This window comes from Orbicella franksi, chromosome 6, assembly GCF_964199315.1.
Source record: "Orbicella franksi chromosome 6, jaOrbFran1.1, whole genome shotgun sequence".
Lineage (NCBI taxonomy): Eukaryota > Metazoa > Cnidaria > Anthozoa > Scleractinia > Merulinidae > Orbicella > Orbicella franksi.
In genome coordinates, this window is record NC_138150.1 from 9,861,770 (window position 1) to 9,882,760 (window position 20,991).

Here is a 20,991-nt window from a genome sequence, read left to right on the forward strand (position 1 = left end):
CGAAATGAGAGAATAATTTGACTTACAGTCAAACCTGTATTAGAAACCCTCGGAACCCATGCTAGTGTCCGCTTAATACAGGGTGTCCCGTTGAAAACAGGTTTCCTCAGAATTCTTCTTAGAAGGGTCATATAATATTCGTCAGTATCAAAAGACTTGCAAGGGTCAAATAGCATTCTCGTGAACGGTTAAGAACTCTGAAATACCGTATTTCCATAATTAAACAATGACAAGTATATGAGGTAAAACGTTTTAAGTATACTGTAACAGTTTCTATATTGATCGAATCATGTAAAAGTTTACTAAATCAAACAAGAACAAGAGTTCTATAAAAACAAAACCGAATAACAAAATATTGCATTTCTGTTACAGCTCAGTTTGTTGGCAAACTTAAAGGACCGATCTGCTAAAACGTGGACAAAAAAAGTCATGCATTTTTTTTGCAGTGTCTTTTTTGGTTTCTAACAATAGAAATGACCGTAAAACTCAAGTTTAAGGTGTCAGCGTCCGCTTAACAGAGGTGTCCGTTGAATACAGGTATGTTTTACAGTGAATGTGGGAAAAGAAAAATGGGACTTGCACTGTATGCTGCCCGTTTAATTAAGGGTGTCCGCTTAATGTGAGGTCCGCTTAATACAGGCTTGACTGTATTATATAATTTGGAGTGGAGATTGGACCTGAAACCTTCGATATCAATGATTTTGCATCAGAGAGAAACCTGAAGAGTTTCTAAAAACCACACACTTAATTTCGTTACCAAGGCAATAATCGTTACCACGGCTATAATAAAAACAGATTTGGTTTGATTCGAAATGATTTCCAGTCCAGTTAAGAGCCATATTTTGGTTCGTCAATACCCATCACGACTTCTCCAAAAGCACAAAATTGTCATTTTTTTGCAGCACTGTCAAATATTGATTCACAACATCTAACATCAATCTTATGTCACTTTACTAATTTAAAGATGGTTTCTACCTAAAACAGAAACAGAAACCAAATCGCTTCTTTGTACCGAGAAGTAATTATTTTCACACTAAAAATAGCACTGAGAAAGAATTCAGAAATTCGGAAATTGCAAATTACAGAAATTAAATTTAACAAGGGTTTCGCCGCTGACCTAAGGACTCGCAATTTCCCTACTGGGTCACATAAAGTGGTCTTGGTGTATTCATCAAAATCGTTCTCCAAAATCGTCACATCCTATTTTGTCATTTCCAGTGAGAGAAAAAAAACCGCCAGAATAACAAATATGACGATTTGATGTTTGCTCTTACCTAACAATCAATTAAACACAAAAATATACTTTGCATCTCTTACCCTATAATGTTACATACAGCAAACAAACTAACATACTTTACATTTACAACAATCCGTGATTTTACTCGACTGTAAATAAAAAGCCTACCTTGCTATCTTAATTTAAATCAAGACAGCAAAATATTACAATAAGAAATCCTGTAGTTTTGTCGAAAGTTTTGAAGCGACATGAAAAACAGAAAATGCAAAGTCAATGGGGGACAGGGTCCCTTAGAACTTGCTGGGATTCCTGACAATATGGTTGCTGACATTTAAAAACTGAACTATAATCCAAAATGAAGCAATCAAGACTAACTGATTTTTCTATTTGAAATCAGATGAAATCTAATTAACGAATAATGGTTGTTAACTAAAGAAAAAAGAAAAGAAAATAATCCACAAACGTTAACTACTCAGTTATTACAAACATTACCAAACACATTTATTAACATAATTAAGCCGTTTTTATAGACCTACGCTAATTGAAAATAACAAAAGTAAAACACACGCAGTTAGGTGCAAAAAGTAAAGGTAGGTAAGGTTTGCATAGGAGCCAAGTGGCCCATCAGGCCAGAGCTTATCCCCTATTATGTAGCATGAAGCGACTAGGACTTTTTCTACTCCCCCCGGGATGGGATGCTGGTCTATCGCAGGGTTACCCCTAGCATTAAATTTTCCGGTACTCATTTATACAACTGGGTAAAGAGAGGTACTCTGAGGGTAAAGGGTCTTGCCCAAGAACACAACACAATGTCGCTGGCCTGGGCTCGAACCCGGACCACTCGACGCGGAGACAAACGCACTGACCATGAGGCCACCGCGCCTCCCAGTTAGGTACAAAAACGTAACTGAAATTATGTCAAATTGCAAAGCCTAAAGGCTCCTACGCTTTTGAGAAGATTTTATATTATCACTTGTAGGGAGAATCCTTAATTGGACTCGCATTCATACATTACTTAACCTACAGAAATCCACCCAATGTAGCCTACGAGATTATGTTCTAGAAAACTAAAAACTATTATTGTACTTCCTCAGTAGTTTAAACTGTGGCTCAAGAGAATGGAACTTATGACAAGCTAGCCTACTTAGCGTTAGGGTTACCTGTCGTGACTCGTAACCAGTCACACGTTTCTATGGAAACCAACCCCGCAGTTCAGAAATTACCGGTTTGTCACAATTTCGATACCTAAGGGTGACAACTCTATGTGGGAACTGTTTCACTCCTACGACGATGGAAACTCTTTCTTGACGGCTTAGAATACAATACCCAAAGAAAACACTCTACTCACAAAGTTAAAAAGAATGCAAGTTCAAAGCTTTTGACCGTTTCACGTCTTCAGTCACGTGGCAATAAAAGATTGGATGTGTGGGGCGGGGAACTTATCGTACCCACCCCTCCCCCCCCCCAAAAAAAAAATTCCGTTCAGATCGAGAACCCGTGGGAGCTAAGAGATAAAAATCAAGTAGGCCATCCATATAAAACGTCATCGTCAAGTTTTGAATATTGATGAGTACTGCGACCTCCGTCCCCGCATTCAATAACTTATTGCCACGTGACTAAACAAGGTTGCCTAGCAACTGAGCGGAATTATAAACTATTCACTCGCTAAGCGAGGGCGGAGTACAAGGGCCGAAAGTTTTAAACTTCCTTTAAAATTTATAAAAAGTTTAACGAGTATAATATGGCCAAGACTAGCAAGATGTCAGCTTTAAATGGAGACCTTTTTGAGTGAGCTCACTGCAGTCCCACAGAAAATACAACTACGCGTGGCCATCCATATAAAATGCCAATGTCAAGTTTTGAATAGTGATGGGTGCTGCGATCTCCGTTCCCGAATGCAACCACTTATTGTCACGTGACTGAACAAGATAACCTGACGACTGAGCAAAATTATAAACTGTTCACTCCTGAAATGAGGGCGGAGTAAAACGGCCCGAAGTTTGAAACTTTTCAAAAAGGTTTTAAAAGTTTGGGTAGAAATACTCGAGTTTAAGGTGGCCCAGACTAGCCATATGTATGCCTTATAACGGGTGGACTTTCCACAGTTGCGTCCGTTTGAGTGAGCTCACTGTAGTCTCACGGAAAATGGAGCTACGCATACTTAACGTTGCTATTCATTCTAACAGGGTCTTGATAAGACTTGGTTTTATTTTTACTGTAAGATTAGAAATGACTCTGGCTTTATAACTGACACCTGAGGTCTGACAGCTACAACGCTTATTGATAGCTTAAAAAATGGGCTGAAATTATAGCTTAGATTCCAGTCAGCAACTTATCCAGACCCTCTAACATTGTACCCGTTACGTTATTGCAATAGACCATTCTCGGTATTGGACTGGAACTAACTTGCAATGGAGGCTCGTGCTGCGGAATATCATTAAAACGAAACTAATGTCATTTGCATTTGAAGACTTTCCGCATTAGCCCCAGTTGCAAGCTAGTTCCCGTCCACTACCGATAATACGAAAATGGTTTGTAAAAATGCACAAAATGTAGGAATTAACCACGAGCAAAAGTGGAAATAACGACCCGAGATTACCACACCGAGCACTTGGTATACGGGTTCATATTACTTCCACGCTTACAACCGAACGCGTCTGCAAATTTCTTAAAGTTGGACAGCGGACCAAGTACCCTGCGAAAAAATGGAAGGTATGTGAACAAACAAGACTCAAAGGAGGACTCTAAAATGGTTAAAAGTGATTCAAAGATAGCATGTTGCTCTGGGCTAGAAAGTGTACAACCAATTTTAATAACGTTAGTCTACAGCAAAACGTGTCTACTTCTGGCATAACGGCGTGACAACACAGATCCAAAGGAAGGTTATTTGAGGGTCTCGTAATGTCAATGAGGTTTAACAATCATCCATTTAACGGCCTAAAAGCTAATAGTCAAATGCGAAAGCAGATTACTGTAAAGAGAGGCGGCTGAAATTAGTCTTCAAATGTCTAAACATCTGCTGGCTCAAAAGCTAACGGAGAATTGAACAATGCCTGAAAATACTGTACCAAGTTCAGATCAGTTAAAATTTCCCCATACAAACTTAGGCACAAGTTCGTAAGGCAGAAATATTAACAAACCAGGGAGGCGGGCAGCAAGTCGGCATATCAATTTGTCATCATGATGCTAGGATACGGAGACGAAATGCTGCCAATCAACCTTCAACAATCAAGGTCTGTCTACCCATTTTTATCATACTAGATGAGATCATCTTGAATTCGAAACCCTGACGCGCCGGGGACTAAGCTTTAAGTCTTAATTTTTCTGTTAACAATCTTAAAATGTTTTTTTTTTTTTTTTTTTTTTTGTTAGCTCATGGTGGCTCAAAACAGTTTCCAGCACTCTCCAAGAGTTAGATTTTATGGGTAATAAATTATAATTATGCACTCTTTATCAATTGATGCTATAGTCATGTATAAATAGACTGCCCAATCAATGGTGAACACGTTATTATCATTTCCATGACACAATAGGTTATCATAGTACCTGTATGACAAGCTAAAAACACCCTTTATTGTAGCTTTAAGAGCTTGCTATTCGAAAAAGGCACGGTGAATTTTTTTTAATATATTATCAAATTTTGATTAGCAAGATAAGACGCAACTTTTAACAAAGGTTTTAAAAAATCTGTCTACGGAGTTGAGAGTCACCTCAAAGTTTTGAAAATTTAAGTTGGCTCTGAACCTTGTGAAAAGAATTTTTTGGACTTTGCCAAAAGTTGTGTCTTATTCTGTTAATCAACATTTGACAAAATAAAAAACTTTCACTGTGCCGTTTTTGAAATATAAGTACTTAAAGCTAAAATTAAGGGAGTTTTAGCAGGTCATACTGATGCTATGGTAACCTATTGTGTCACAAACATGATAAGCACGAAACGTAGCATTGAAGAGTTGAAAGATTCATACCTGTATTTTGGATATGAATGTACGTCATTCTTCACCTGGAAAAGAGCAGCTTGCTTCTTGTAGACACCACACCATGGCTAACATAAAGAAACAGTCATGTGAAAAGTATTGCTGTAAAGAAAATACTTTTCGACTAACGACTTTCACACGTCGGAGGATAAATGTTACCTATTCTTGAAGTATGCGAGGTTGACCTTATTATTACCGAGTCCTAGTTAGAGTTTTCGGTTCAAATTAGTGAGACGATTCCACCGTAGTATAGCGGGAAGTTTGTTGGGTTAACAACGATTATTATTTGCATTATACATTGATATTATTGGTCCAAGCTGCACGTGCATTATCATTTTCCAATCTTGTATTGTCCATAACAAATTAACGAGACCAATTTTGACACAGCAATGACGAGACCAAACTGGTCACTAAGCAACAAGACCATCCAAGGGACAACTGGGCTACCAAAACAGTTTCATTTTGGTTTCACTTTTTTTAGCTTTTACCGAACGTTACATGCTACTACAACGTCTAATAATTAAAAAGAATTCGAATGCCAAAGAGTGGCATATCCGATAAAGAAAAGCTGGTCCACACTGAAATCCAGGCCAGGCAACCGTTCCTCTTTTCCATTGTCCTTGACCCAAGATTGATAAGCCTAAATATTCAGTTAGAGTGGATCAAGAAGGAAATTGTTAATGTGTAAGGTGTTAAGTGCCAAACAAGCATACGACCTTTCAGTAATAAAAGGAACGCTTAAAGATTGAATAAAGTTTGGATTTCGGCTGCAGGTAGAAAATTACAAGATTAATGGAAAGATGTGGGCCTCTAGACATTTACGTTCTATTTACTATATTCAAGACAGCGGATCCAAGACAGTAACTGTTCGACATCATAGAGGATCACAAGGGATTGTTTTGTCCGCTTTTTCACTTCGCCATTTATTTTTCTTTGCTTTTATCCCTTTGTGTTAGTCTAAAACGCGTTAGGAATGGTAAATACTTTATCTGCTATTAGATAAACATGTCAACTTTATCTTCAGCTGACTAGAATCAGAAAATAAATTACTAAAATGATGGCTTACCTCATAAGCAAGCTTTATCCCTCCATTATCAGCTATGTTTTCATTCAAAGTTTGTTTGCCATCTATCTGCAAGACAATAATACAAGACAAAGTTGTTTTACATCTTCTAACTTTCAAGTCCATGGGTGGGATCCTATGGAATGTGGGACTATTAAAGAACAAGGTATTCAGCAGGCATACAATTTAAAGGAGGTTCTACCTAGCTTTCAGTATGTGGGTGGAATATGTCAGATTGTAATTAGAACATGGTGGAGGCATGTCAAACAAAATGTATGAAGCCCTTTTATCTTCTAACAGCTGACGGTGTGAAAGAGTAATGACCTGGGCCGGGAATGATCAAAAGAAAGCCATTGAGCAGTACTTTCAGGGAATATAATTTACAAATCAAAGTGGTTGTAACTGTAAATGCGTGATGAAATGACAAAAGAATGTGAGACCACTAATTAGGATTTTTAGTACGTTGTCAACGTGTGAAGTTTTGTCTTGCTTACATTCTCTCCAAATACTTGATAGTTGTTGTATTGATTCACCAGACATTCAGTTCTTTCCACGAAATCCAGCTTCGAACGGAAAGACCACCAATCCTTCACATTTCCATATTTATCAAACAATCGCCCTAAAAACGTAAATTATTTATCAACAGCTTTTAGAACTTCCACAATTTATCCCTCAAATATTTGAGTTATATGACGACTCTTGACGAGGGTAATGATCTCCCGGTGTAAAAGTTTCAACAGTGCCTTCTGCGAATATCCATCAGACTCCAAGAAAGACGATCTAATACCTTATACAAATTTGAAGTTTTAAGCATGGTACAGGTCTGAGAGGTCAGGTTTGAAATACGGTATGGAAAAACATACATTTTAGTCATAAATAGACCAAGAGCATTTGCAGCCTGGGCGTCTCACTCCTACCAAACATTCCGGAAAGGCATGGGAGGGGAACAAAACTAAAAATAGGGAACAGCTACAGATAACCCACCAATTACTGATCAAATTAATTGACATACATTATATATAGCCATAACTACCTGTGCTGTCAAATCCGTGTGTAATTTCGTGTCCAATAACCATTGCCAATGATCCATAGTTGAGATATCTAGAAGGACAGCATCGCACAATGAGTTTTATTGAGGTAACCTCTTATACTCCAGGCAACTTTGATTGTGCAAGAACGGGTCTCAATGAGTGGCAAGCAGTGATAGGGAAAGTCGAATATGACAGCCTGAATTTGTTTTCAAATTTAATAACGTTTAAATTAGAAACTATTTTTGAAACTGATTAAAAAAAGTGTTCTGATCTCTAAATCATAGGACCTCAGCATAACACCTTAGAACACCTTTTTAGATCAGTTTCAAAAATAGTTTCACGTCTTAAGTCAACAGGGTTACTGATCGCGTGAATAACATTAACATGGCTATGTTTGTCGTGTTACTAACCCGACGAGAGAGGAAAGAGGAAGGAAAATAGTTCGTGTATCTCTTGACCCCACACCAGTCTTTCTTAGAATCCCAGTGAACGTTTTCATTATTACTTACTTTGGGTAACCTTTTCTGTAAAACGGAGATTGCAGGATTCCAGCCAAAAATACTGCGAAGAAAAAAACAATAATAAGACCAAATAACTACAATTATATAGATTTACCAACAAATTGTTAGTAATTAGACGTTTGCCGTGATATATCATCTAGCTGAACAATTTGTAAAGAGGTAACTTTTCAAAGCCTTTTTAAAATTTGGCAATCATTTTTGAGGAACAAAAAGAAAATTTGTCTTGTAGACCGAATGTTATTTCTTTGATGTTTATTCTCTTTATTTGCAGTACAGCGGCCAGTTTCCAAAAAACGTCATGTTTAATTATGAAAATTAACCCACCTATTCGGTTTTGTTGTGGACTATAATATCCATTGACCTCTGCAGGACTTTCGGCCCATCTAAGGAGAGCATGCAATGGTTAAACTTATAAACGGCATGACGCTGCAAGTGGTAGCAAAGCACAGAGAAGTAGAAGAAGAGAAGAGAATATATGTAGTACGTCTTCACTGCCTCGTGGACACAGTGTACCCAGGACTGTGGTATCAACTAATTATCAGCCTGAATTTCCTACAAGTGTTAGTTACAGTTAACTCTCGTTTCCTGCAAGCGAAAGTCAACTTTGGCCATGTTTACTTGAGCTCGAGACTCGAGCACGTAGTGCTCGCATGTTTTACGTGTTTCCTTCCTCTATCACAAACACAGTTATGTAATTTTACAAAGCAAGTGAAATAGTACTAGTTTCCTTGTTTTACTTCCTGATTTTTGCTAGAGTCAGAATGAGTTAGAACTAAATGTGCTAGCGACGTACGTCACTCACTAAATCAACATAGACTCGCACTGAATATATAGCCAAAGTTACTACAGCCTTCCCAAATCATATCAATGCACAGACTGGCAATGTACCACACCTGTTTTCTATTAATTTTACAAGCACGGGGCTTCGGATTAAGGCTTCGTGCAATGAGCTATTTTTGAAGTATTAAAAGTCTCACATGCCAACCAGGCTGAGGGAAAAATAGCATCGAGATTGAGGGATGAACAAAGGGTCTCTCTTGTTTTAGCTCGCTAAGCCTCGACGCCACATCAGAATATTTCGAAAATGGTCAATTACAATTTGCGCAAATCTTCTAAACTGTGCAGATGTAGTTTAATCTACTTTGTTCGACCCATAAAAATTACGAATCCAGTAAATGTTTCCCCATGGTATGTACTTAACAAATAAAAGCCCCATAGAGCTTCATTCTTACAAATCTTTGTTGACCGACTTGCGAAGCACTTCAAAACTTTTCTGCACAATCATCTTGTTCATTGCCACGCTGTTTTCAAAATAATCATTGCTTGCGTTTAACTGAGGAAAAAACAAACAAACATTTAGAGTAACATCAAGTAAACAGTAGTTATATGAATGAAGCACCATAAAAGATAAGACAAGTATATCTTATGCACACCCTGCTGTTCAGAAGGACAAAGACAAATCTAGTGTGTGGGTGATTACTCACCGTTGAGTAATGGGTGTCAAGTTTGCTGTCGTCTTTGATATAAGGAGGGTAACCCACATCCTCTTTGATTGCACGGGCCTGGATTGACGAAAAACAAAACAAGGTTTTAGTACATAAATTGACAACCTAAATAATGTACCATGCCCTAAGATCAGACATTCATTGTTAGATTTGTCTGTGCTTTCTGTGCTTTTTATGTCTGTGCTCTTCTCATTGTTTCTCATGAATGATAATGTTGTTGGGGGAAGAAGAGCCTGGCGGTGCCTTCTATATACCAAGGTTAAATAGAACTAAGTAAAGATTATAGACGACTAAATAATGAAACGACCTATGAATTTGCGGGATAGCGTTTTAGCTTTTCTGTACCTTTTCCTTGGCGGATTGCTTTGTCTCGTAATCCATCCAGTCTGCAGACTTAAGGTTATCAATGAAAGCTTTGCGAAGACGAGAAGTCATGTCTTTTACCTAAAAAATGAAAATAAAAAGAATCAGCAAAGCTTGGAGTCTGATTTACTGCAACTAGAGACATAACAGAAAAATGAAAAAGCAATCACCCCGTCTCCTGCATCTTCAGTGTTACACGATTAGCAGGGGACGTTAAAGAACTCACACACTTATCGGAAAGAGTAGGGTACGGAGTCCCCGGTTTTGTGGTCTGGCCTTATTTCACGGGTTGGTGTTTCACATAGCGTTAACCTCAAAGCACCTTGCCCCGTTGGACACAATTATCCGAGAAAAATTGCTATGTATGCTTATGTTTAATCTGTCTTCAAAATGCTAGGCTAGCCGCTGACACTACAGACTCGTCCTACTTTGATAAAAAAAGGACTACGTTTCTTTATAATGTGATTTGTAACTTTTTATCGGAAGCGGTAAAATTAATATGACAAATTTACCCTTCCGGCAAAACTTATACATAAAAAGTAAAGCAAATAACCTACAATTGAGCACTAAGTATTGACTGTTTGTAAATCATACGGGCTACTAGAGAACCAGAAGAACGTTGCAAAGAAAAGCCGTTTGGAAAAGTAGCAATTGCAGGAACACCAAACCGTTAACACAATAAAAATACTCCAAGGAATAATTCATTTGACTGTAGAAAATCGCTTTCCTCATCAACGCTTACGGTACGCGATAAACATTGCAGAAACAAGTTAAGAAACTGATGGTTTGTCAGGACTGATAATTTATATATCTCTATAATATAGATAGGACCCTGCGCGCTCTGATTATATAATAACCCAAGTTATTCTCGCATTTTGCGTCGTTCTCGCCTATGACGTACCATTGACGTCATCATTTCAAAGATTTTCTCTCTGTGTCTTAAAATGGCCGAACGTTTTGAGAAGTTAGATGATACTTACGTGACTGGGCGAAAGATAAAGTACAAAAAAGTCTTGCTGAGACGTTGAACAGGTACGAGAAGGAAGAAGAAGAGGAAAGAAAAAGCCGTTCCTTTTTCAGAAAGTAATTTAGAAGAATACTCGAGCTGTCTCGGTCGGCAGTCGAGCGAGACTAAACCAAACACAAAATTGGTCTATAAATTACTTTAAGGTAAGAAACCATTGCTTTGTGTCGAATTTAACAAAACCAATAAACAAAATTATTATATCATTAATTTATTTAAACAATTCAACTTTTTCTCAGTCTCAAAATCAATGTTGACTCAGATTGGTGTTAGGAATGAAACATCAAAACATTACGACTTAAAATCAGTTAAAATAGTCACATAACCTTGCTTTCCGATGCGAATGTTCCAGTCCGTTTCAGGACACAGCAGTGAGCAAAGTATAGCTAACTACAGCTCGCGGCCAACTGTATCGCAGCTATAAGATGTCTCCGACACTATGTTAAACTGATTTGAGAATAATCAACCACAGAAGACACAAATTTTGTACCGTCACCAACGGTCCTTTCATTTAAAACTCGAATCGAATGGCCTCCAGTGTTGACCGAAACGGCAATTTTTTTTTCTTTATTATCTGAAACAAATAGATTCCATGTTGCCGTGCGTCTGTTCAGTAATAGATTACAGAACACGTCAAAATGGGGTAAGAACATTGTTGACACACTCGGCTATCGCCTCGTGTGCCACTTTTTTGTTCTTACCACATTTTGACGTCATCTGTGATCTATTACTCAACAGACACACGGCAACACGGAATCTATTTGTTAAATAAAACATAGAAAAAGCGTGTTTTATTGTTTTCGCCTATATCATAAAGCAAATGAAGGAGCCTAAGCCGTTTATACACTGTGATAAAACACTGTGATAAAACATTCCGGACATTTGAGAACACTCGAGAATTGAAGAAAACAATCGCCTGCGGCTCGGCTTTCTACATTTCCCTCGTATTCTCAAATGTCCCTCGTGTTTTATCACAGTACACGGCTTAGGCTTCTTTATTTGTTAAGTGAACCCATCATAACACCTGAAGAATGTTAGTCAAAGTTGAATCTTACCGTTGTTTTTGTAGATTCGTCAAAATTCGCATCCACATACAGTCTTCCTAAAGTCATTCCCATCGGTTTCATCATGCTCTCCAGACAGTAAGACCACCTTTTATGTTCTCGCACTCCAATGATGGCCTCCTGGAATTGTCGCTTAGCCTGGACAAACTGAGAAGGCATTGACATAACGTACTTGTCCACAACACGCCACATTATGTAGTTCTTGATAGTATCTTTGGATCTTAAGTAGAAGGGAAACAGGAATCAACTTTCATAAAACCTGGCATGTAAATATTTCAGTCTGCCCGCGTAACACAAGCTACAAATGTTAATCGTTTTGGCTACGTTTTGGCAATTCATCATCGTTTTCGCAACGCTATTCAACTGTGACGTCACATAATAAAAGACCGACAAACACAACAAATTCCTCTTCTGATTCAAATTCCTTTCGCCCAGGCGTTAAGTAAGCTGCATAGATCCACCTCATTCATGTATGTTTAAACTTGGTCAAGGAGTTTGTAGTGACGGAGTAGATTTGTTCTTATGATCCTTGAGTTCCTGGTAGGCCCTAGAAATGTGCGAACACAGTCGGAACAGTTCTAGCGTTAACAATGCATTCTTCATCGCTCCACAGCAGCGCCGTAGTAAATAAATAAATAAATAAATAAATAAATAAACAGAACTAAACACAGCCACTTTACAATACGGGTAATAAGGTCCTCTTTATTGTCCTATACATTATTACGCATGCATTTAACATGGTCCTTTTGGGCTAAATAACTCACGTCCATTGGTATTCGTTGGCAATGGTCTGGAACAAATTGAGGTACGATGGATAATAGACTGAGTCATATCTATTGAAAGTTATTTTCTGGTGGGAAAACGCAACGTTCAGGAAATTCTCCATAAATCTTAACTGAAAGACAAAAATGTACAAATACTGGTTACTGCAAGTTATGATCATCAGTTATGAGTGGCGAGTGGCGAGTGGCGAGTGGCGAGTGGCGAGTGGCGAGTGGCGAGTGGCGAGTGGCGAGTGGTGAGAGCATTCGCCTACGGTTTCGCCACATTTATCATCACAGACTCAAAAGAGCATTTTTTTTGGCCTAGTTTCTTCTCCTCGTATCGGGAAATACTAATCCTACAGATCTACTTCATAAACTTACAAAGAAAGAACTCGACCAATATTTCTCCAACATCTTTGAGGGATATAATACATGCACAACAAGTAGCTAAAATCTGAAAATCACTCTAGGTCAATGAATAGGTGAAATGTAACGTCATTGCCGTGTTTTGATTGGAAAAGTATTTCGTCATAATCAAAATATCACCATCCATGTCCAATACACCCAAACTGAGTCGATTCGTATGAGATACTTGACGATTCGAGTCGATTCGCACCACCGGAAGTCAAGACCCCTGAACAATAACGATACATGAACCTTCCTCGTTCTTAAAACGTGACAACAGACTTGAGTGGATTCGTCTGAAGTACTTGACGATTCGACTCGATTTGCGTGGAGTACATACGCACCACGTGACACTAAGACCCGAGAACAATAATGATACATGAACCTTCCTCGCTCTTAAAACGTGACAACAAACTTGACGATTCGACTCGATTCACGTGGAGAAGATAAACACCACGTGACGCTAACACCTATGAAATAATCATACATGAACCTTCCTAGTTCTTAAATCGTGACAACAAACTTGAGTCGATTCGCCTGAGGTACTTGACGATTCGACTCGATTCGCGGTGAATGTTGAATCATCTCATGAACAGGGAATTGCTGTTTTACGTACACTGAAAGTTGAGTCCGTACAAAAGTCAACTAGTGTTTTGTCCAAAGAGTCCAGAGATCTTCCTGAGCGGTGGTCATCCCTGAGTGATTCTATTATATCCCCGGAGATTCTTTCTGGATTCACTGACTGAAAAAAAAAATGGGAAGAAACAATGAAATAAATTGAGAAGTTCAGTTTAACATCAAATTACATAATTTGTAAGCCGCTTTAAAGGCTTTGTTCATTTCACAACAAACAGCAACGTTATTTTGTCAACTAGTTTAACTTGCCAATGCTAAATTGCAGATTTTCATAAATTTACCTGAGCAATTTTGTCCTCAAAATCATATATATCCATCATCTTCCGATAGGAATCCGCCCCTCCTCCAAGAAGACGTGCTATGGTTTTCATGTATGTTTTGTACGCCTCCCGGATCTGTAGTTTGAATAATGACAAAAACGGCTTTTGTTATAGAAGGAAAGTTATCACTCTGATAATCACAAATTACACAGAATCGAGTTAATGAATCAAACCTCAAAGTATCCGACGCAGACGATGTACAGCGCGGGCAAATGTGTCCGAGCGTGTCACGAATTGTTTTGGGTTTATTACTGATTGGATGACAAAGTGACGTGAGGCTTATACACCTCAAAAACGGTGATATTCGCAGTTTTTAGTTCACTTGTAAAAGTTATTATTGTTAGGTCGATTATGAACTAAGAATCATGGAGTTTTGTACTGCACCATGCATAGAGTGTAAGCTCTGTAATTGTACTTACCAGCGATATTTTGTACGTAGGTACTTTTATTTTTGTTTATATTTCACTTAAATATCACACCTTTTCCACACCCATACAGACTTTAATTTTATTCACCGGCAGGAGTTCGATTATTTCCCCGATGACTTGCGACCCATAATAAAATCTTTCTTACAAACCTTTACGCCCTCAGTTGAGTAATCAAAATAGTAGTTAATACCCAGTCCCAACGAGGAAAAGCTGATCTGAAAAAACAACAGCAACAAAAGACAAGAATTAAAATAGACTTGAAGATGAGTAAGTTACTCTACTTTAAAAAATCCAGGTGGAATTCATGATGCCATCATACCTTGCCCTACGCCGCCTTCCCTACCCTTTCAATAATTGTCTCCAACTGATGGAGAAGCTACCAAGGAATTAATGAATTTTGCTGAATTTCCTCGCGATTAGATTTACGCAAAAATGTATTATCAAATTTACCCTGATGTAATTTGATTTGCTTCTTTCGTTTTTCTTACTTTATTGTTATTTTCTGTTTTTCTAAGTCGCATAAATCAAAGTCATGGAAATAAAGCTGCTTGTTGTTGTTATTATACCGGCTCTGGTCATCATAAACAACTTTAGTTAGCCATTTCGATCGCGCAACCTACTCTCAGTTCACGCTAACTCTAGTCAAGAAATTCATGATACGATGATGTAAACGCGTAGATAATTCATCAAGTTTAAACAAGGCAAATCAAGACCGTGAAGGTTTGTGGACGTATGACCTTAGTTGGCAAAGATTTTTACGATTTTATTTCTCCGTATTCTCCTCAATTTTAGCTTCCATTGACAAGATATTTCAAACACCTCAAAACCAGTCAAATATAATCCGGTGCGTATAATTTCAACTCTCCTGTCGGTGTTTGTAAATGCGGTCAAACACTGTCTCTCGTATTTGATATGTTACATCTAAAACAATACAATCCAACTAATATAATAATATGCGAGACGAATTATTCTCAAACTTTTGTTAAATGTCATTTTCTCTTGTAAGTGCTGTTAGTTTTTGTGTTCTTAATTTTTTCTTTTTTTTCTTTCTTTTTTTTTTTTTGTATAGCATTTATTGAAGTTAATTAATTATCTTACGCTTTCGCAATGCCGTAGGAATTTATGTCCATGTAAATAAATCTTATTGTTGACGTTGTTGTTGACTAACCTAGCTAACCCAACCCTACCCTACCAAATCTTACCTTGTCCTTCCCTACCATACCTACCCTTCCCAAGCGCCGCATCGCACCCTACCCTATCTTTCCACGTGCCGTAATCTGCATTGCCCTAACAAACCTTACCATAACTTACCTCACTAAATCCCAATCCACCGCTGATTTAGATACCATGATAATAAAATCGAACAAACAGCAGTAAATATCGTAATTATACTCACACTTAGAATGTGTTGGGTTGAGTCCTGTGGGTCTGTAGCAACGGATACCGAAAGCAATGTCTATACATTCAAGTCTCTTAGAACGGCGCCCATTTTCTCTGCCACTGTCCACGAGTTCATTCCACCGCCAGTCACTGTCCAGCCGCCATACTGCTTTATCAAGTTTCCCAAAGGTGAAATCCCTCGACGCTCAACAGCAGTAGTATCTACACATGTATCGTAGATTTTGGCAGTTTTCACGATAGATGAACTCTACAAGACAAGATGGCATTTAACAAGCCTTAATCAGTTGAACCAAATTATGCTGGTCTTCACTGTCACGCTATCAAACTGATTGGTTCTTGAACTACAAGACGTATCAGTTCAATATACAACTGGCACATACCATCCTGTATAAATGCAAAGCCCTGCAAATTTGCCTGCAAATTTCCAAATAACGCCGGAATGAAAACCCGCACAGACCTAAATCTTAGTAAAGTCCATTTTTATATGTCAGTCATCTATCACATTCAGATTCTTGACTCAATTTATTGAGTGATCACGATTTTTAGTTTTGATGACGTGACAGTGAAAACTAGCAAAATTTCAGCCATGTTTTAGTGTAGATGAGCAAATCCGGCTTTCTGATGGATCTATGTCAAACATTCTACGACCTGATTGGTTTGCATCTGGTTAAGCGTCCTAGACTACTCGTGCCAAACCTTTGAATAGTTCGAAGCAGCAGTCTCTATAGCTTGTCGTAAAACCGCCATGTTGTCGTCGTTCACGATAGTGAAGCCAGTCTCGCTACTCTGTTCCGCACTGAGATGATGGGTTTTGAAAAACCCTCCGCATGCGTAGGAATAAAAGTCGTCACATGGATCCACATTCTTGTCCAACTGATTGGAAATGACTTGGAAGAAATTACGACAAATTATTAACAAGTTAAGCTAATACATTGTCTCTGCAATAAGGACTGGCTGACCTTCCTTGTAAACTTACTATAACAACTATGCTCTTTTGAAACACACAGTGAGCCAGCTTGACTTGGTAAGTTCTCTGTAAATATTTGCCTGTGTTTAAAGCTCCGGAAGTTGTAGATGCAGTTTAACCGAGCTCTAAACAGGTTACTTTAACATCAAAATGTAAAGCAAACCTTCAGACGGTGTGGGTGGTGGCGTGGGTCGCTCTGTGGGTCGCTCTGTGGGTCGCTCTGTGGGTCGCTCTGTGGGTGGTTTCGTCGTGATATTGGGGTGGCGGTGTGGTGAAGTTCTCGTCGAAGTGGTTGAAATCGGCGACTGCCCTAGAAGTAAAAGCACTATATTAAATCAAAACATTGAAGCTACAGAAGTTTTTCCAACCGACCGGCAATAGCTTGAAGAACTAAATTAAGTAAGACGTACAGACTGAACAGGGGAAATATATTTTACTGCAAACGACCAGATGTTCTCATAGTTCAGTAGTTCAAAAAATTTCGCAGAAAGATAATTTTGTCCAGGGTTTGAATTTGCACCAACAAATACTTGGAACAACCTGAAAGGCTAGCCCACGTTAGGCGAGTAGGCTGGATTTGATTTCCGCCCTATGTGGGTCTTTGCGCCAGCGAATTACGAGCTGGCGGGTAGATTAGATTTAACCGCAGGGTCATTTTGAGACTTCACCATCCTTCCAGTGCCTCAAAAAAGAGGGCCTACTCGCGGGCTTACCCACGGTATGGAGTCAGATCGAGTACAAAATTCGAATTTCCATTTCGTGTCTTCCTGTGTTTAACAAATCGTAAAAATCTATGCTAACTAGATCAAATAACTAATCACCGTGTAACCTGAGTTCGGGCTGTATGGAGGAAGAGAGTTCCTGAGTATGTGTTTGTCATGGTCGCATGAAAAATAAAAAGCAAAACAAAAACACTAGACCTGATACAATTCTTCCATAAAATCTCTCCAGGTCGACATCGCAAGAGTTTAATTGGCTAAATGAACAATAGCCCCCGCTTACAGTAAAAACACATGCGGGTTTCGGGGAGACTCTAGAGAATGTTGGATGACACATGTCACTTGTTTTCTTCAACTGGAGATTTAATATCCAGATCTATTTAATGTGTATTAGCTCGGCATGAAAACGTAACGTTCAGTTTCAGATTGAAATATTAATGCAGAGAATCATATCATGCGACTATTTTGCGTTATTTTGCAGAGACCCGCTTAAGACCAATGATTTATAACGCACGTGCAGAGATTACCTATCGTTCTATTTCAAAAGAGAATGAAGGGTAAGAGAATTAATTCCCCGAAAAAGACCTTACCCCTAAGCTAATCCCGCTAAAGTTATTATTAAATCACTGCAGGTTTCGGAAATCTAGGAGTGGATCCAGAAAAGAACAATCCCAGGTGGTCATACACGCCTTTATATCCCCCATGAAAACAATCTCTTAACACGCGTTAGATGTAAATGGATAATTAAGTTCCTGAGAAGACTAAAAGAAGGACATTAACGGTTTCTTGACTTTAAAAACTCGAAATTATTGAGCGCGCTCGTGCGTAAACAGCTGCAAATTTACCAAGGAAAATTCAATACGTGCGATTTTGTTAAAGCGTAAAGTTCAATAATGCGTTGAAAAATAATTGGAAACCGTTATTTGCGTTAATTATGGTTAGAATTCTACTAAAACAATTAGGTTATTCGCTCTCGATTTCTATGAGGCGATAGTTGATTCGGCCTTCGGCCTCATCAACTAAAAACAGGATGAGGTGTTTGTGATATCCAGAACAATCAAAGTCGAAGTTGGGGTTCTCATGTCGAAGCCGAAGGCTGAGGCTGATAACCCTTACAGAGACCTTGATTATTCTGGATATCACAAAAACCAAGAGATTATCAAGGTAAGAGAGTGAATCCCCCATATAGGCCTTCTACCCAAGGTAATCCCCCTTAAGTTATTTTTAGACATGGTACCCAGTTCTTCCGAGGATGTTCCTCGCGCGATGAGTGGACAGTCGAAGCGACTTTCTCGAAACTACCTGAGACGAAATGGCAGGAACGTCATTTTATATGTTTTGGTTTCGTTTCATACCAGAGAAGTTTTCTGCACTCTTAGCCACCTTTTCGTTCGGCCGGGCTTTCGTTTGTTTTATGCTCGTTTGGCTGTTCATTATTTTGCCGTTTATTGGGTTTTAGGGAGTTTAATTGAGCAAACTTCAACGGCAACGGCAACGAGTCCAATGGCTGTGTAAGCATGCGTTATAATTCTTTGTTCATTTCTTTGCCGTTGTTTGCAAAAGGTCAGAAAACAACAACGTGAAATAGCCACATTATGCATACTCGAGAGAACGTGACTATACGAAGGACAATTTTGAAAATTTCTTTTTCGAATTTTGAAGCTATCTTACATATTCTGTTTGGGATATTTCTGACAGTATAGACAAACTGAATGAATCTAAATTCTCGGGAGCTTCGTAGGTTGAATATAAATATTAAGTCGTTTTTCAATCGACGTTGTTTTTGGCGTGGTTGCCGTTGCTGCTTAAACTGCTTTTTTCTACTTGGGCAGCGAGCGTCTGCCTGCACTTTCGACCATCTGTTTGTTCGGTTGCCTAGCTTGTGTTTGGGCGTTTGTTTGCTTTGCACTCGTTTGTCTACTCATTTCTCTGCCGTTCATTCAGTTGTTATTGTTTGTGCAGGAGACATCCGTCTGTTATTTTAAACTCCAATTAGAGTTTCAAAATGTATTAAAACATAACGAGAGCGGAAGCTCCTTTGCTTGCAATCAAAAAATCAAAGAACACATTTCCACAGCGTTGGAGGCTTTCCTTTACTTTGAACGAAACGAAACATAAACAAATCCTCCACTAAAACATCCACACAACGCGCTAGTAATATCCGCGGAAGAACTGGGTACAATGCCTAAAAATAACTTAAGAGGGATTACCTTAGTTAGAGGACCTATATGGGGGATTGACTCTCTTGCCTTGATAATCTCTTGCAAAAACCGAATCTAATAATTTTTTATTATATATTGAACGACAAAAAAAATTTAAGTTATGTTTTTGCTTCTTCACAGATGGCAAGCAACATTAAGCGCGCGAACTTGACATGATTACCCTTAGAAATCATGCATCGCTGTCGTGCATGACATGATTTCCCGTGACCTTGAGTGTCCTTGACATGATCATTGTATAATCTATAGATAAATGGCCCATTATTGACTTAGCGCGATAATGGGTTTTATGCTGAGGCGGGGCGTTATCTTATCTTACGGTACAAGCTGCAGAGGTAGATAGCCGTTAATGGGCTAGACACCACACGCAGAGCAAGCTTTAAATTCGTGTGCTCTGCTAACCCTCTCCCCTTTTTCTGCCAGCGCCGATCGTGATAGCTGTTTAGCCTTAGAAGCGTACTTTACTTTCTTTCGTCGGAGTCATGCAAGTGTACCTTTATAGCCCTTACCTTTACTCTAATTAGTCTGTCCTTCTCCATGTTGGCTATTGTTAACCTTCGTTTCAAGTTGCTGTTAGTGCCCTCTCCTTTTATACATCTATGGCTAAACATCGCGTGTTAATAATAGGGCACTCCTTCGTTCACCGACTTGCGGCGTTTGTGCACAAGAAGCGGCACTTGCATGCGTTTATCAATCTTAGTGATATTACGGATATTCATTTTCATGGCGTTGGGGGCCGCACAATTGAGAAATTTCGTAAGTTTGACTTTACAGTCGTGCGCCAAATTGCTCCCAAGATCATTATTTTGGAGTTTGGCTCCAATGATCTCGTTAAGGTTGCGCCTGAGACTGTTGGCTCCGAGCTAGAAAAATTAGTTCGAGATTTGCACGATGTATATTCAGTCGAATTTGTTGTAGTAGGGCAGGTACTGCGGTGACGTACGCGGGACTCAGAGGATTACAATTGTAAGGTGGGCAAGCTTCACCAATATCTTAAGGTAGTGCCTGAGCAGTTGCCTTTTTGTTATTACTGGCGCACAGAGGTTTAAACTGAACTGCAAGCGAGACCTTTATTTACCTGATGGGGTCCATCTAAACAATTTAGGCTACTACAAATTTATGCGTAGTATTCGAGGGGCTGTTTTGAAGGCTGTGAAGTTAGTGGCTGTGTCCGCCGATTAATTGCCGTTGCCCAAGGCCACGTAGCCATCGTGATCTTTTAAAGGCGGTATTACAAAATATTTAATACATGCATCATATATACAGATTTCGCAGGCTATATTGGAATTTGGAATTACTTGCACTTGACATTTATGGCGTAATTAGTGTGTTATCACCTGGCGGCTATTG

The 20,991-nt window shown here is 38.8% G+C and overlaps 1 long non-coding RNA gene and 1 pseudogene across 2 annotated transcripts in view; one reads left to right on the forward strand and one right to left on the reverse strand.

Annotated features, from left to right (window-relative positions):
• Nucleotides 1-20,991, forward strand: part of LOC145491557 (uncharacterized) — a 214,403-nt gene that overhangs the window by 15,556 nt on the left and 177,856 nt on the right. The window lies entirely within an intron of this gene.
• LOC145491516 (endothelin-converting enzyme homolog) lies at nucleotides 3,399-17,035 on the reverse strand (annotated as a pseudogene). Its single transcript, XR_014049843.1, has 19 exons — nucleotides 16,867-17,035; nucleotides 16,433-16,623; nucleotides 15,732-15,983; nucleotides 14,485-14,550; nucleotides 13,869-13,982; nucleotides 13,568-13,693; nucleotides 12,547-12,677; nucleotides 11,774-12,002; nucleotides 9,677-9,775; nucleotides 9,311-9,388; nucleotides 9,059-9,159; nucleotides 8,151-8,209; nucleotides 7,815-7,866; nucleotides 7,308-7,375; nucleotides 6,769-6,893; nucleotides 6,278-6,343; nucleotides 5,757-5,851; nucleotides 5,203-5,280; nucleotides 3,399-3,932 (listed from the first exon to the last, which is right to left on the reverse strand). The product of XR_014049843.1 is annotated as an endothelin-converting enzyme homolog (transcript).